The following is a 1,255-nucleotide window of genomic DNA, read 5'->3' as shown; positions in this document are numbered from 1 at the left end:
TGATAGTCTTTGTCTTCACGGTATCATCCGCTAGTTTCCCGATGAATCCCACAACCGCTTCCGTAAACACGTTGACATCATCATCGGAGCTGTTTCTGAACATGCACCGTCCTGTAACGTGGCCACCGATTGATCCGTCCAGCGCGCGACCTTCCTCTGAACCGGAACTTCCTGTTTCAGTCTTTGTTTGTATTTTGGGATGAGGAAGATGGCGGCGTGATCAGATATTTTGTGGGTTCAAGCTGCTCTGCATATTTTTGCCCACAAGATGTCACCAAAGACGACTGTGTTGAAAAGCTTTGAGTAATGAACACAAGCTTCAATGCTTCAGAAAGCTTCATTTGGCCATCACTAACACTGGGAAGCCAGAAAACTAGAAACCTGAAAACTAGAGACTAAGGACGAAGATCACAGGGAGCTCGGAGGACAAAAACACAGCACAGTAAGGGTACAACGCAACAACTAACAGAGAAACAAAGGACTTAAATACACAAGCAGGACAATGAGAGGATTGGGAACAGGTGGCAACACAGCTGGGACACAAAAGACCCAATGAGACAAGGGAAGCAAAATCAGACACACTGCACACAGGACAGGGACTATCAAAATAAAAGAGGAAACGCACGACAGGCGCAGAGGCAGGCTCTTGACAATGAATAGGACAAACACGGCGCACAGGGGCAGGAGTAACAAACTGCGACATGAGACACAACTAGGGAGCAAGAAAATAAACATGACAGAATTAAACCTACACTTAACATCAGGGGCACAGGAACAAAACCTAAGAACTAGAAATCACAAAACAGAAAAACTAGAACGCTAGAAATACAAGACAGAAACTAAAACACTAGCAGTCATAAACCATGATGAACTCAAAGCTTATTAAAAACACAGAACACAAAGCACTGGGTCACGGACCCAGGACGGTGAAATAGCTTCAGTGATAAATCTTTGTTTTTACTTGTGAACTATGTAAGCTGAGACCAATGAACTAATGATCACGGTATTCAAAATCAAAGCTGATATTTTCTGAATTTTTTATATGATTTTACTGTAGTTCAGCCACTTCCATTATGAAATAATTAGAACTTAATTCGAATAAAAGTACTCAGAATGACTTGTAATATTTTTGGTGATCCTGTGACCTTCCCTCATCACATCAAAATGCTGACACAGGATTTTGACAGGCTAGGCATCCTCTGCACACGGCCATTAACAACCAGAAGAGTCTGTTCAGTGACAGGTTGCTTCTCCC

Source organism: Pundamilia nyererei, unplaced genomic scaffold (genome assembly GCF_000239375.1).
Source record: "Pundamilia nyererei isolate P.nyererei 1_Seehausen unplaced genomic scaffold, PunNye1.0 scaffold00097, whole genome shotgun sequence".
NCBI lineage: Eukaryota > Metazoa > Chordata > Actinopteri > Cichliformes > Cichlidae > Pundamilia > Pundamilia nyererei.
The sequence above is the reverse complement of the archived record's forward strand: the minus strand, read 5'-3'. Positions refer to the sequence as shown.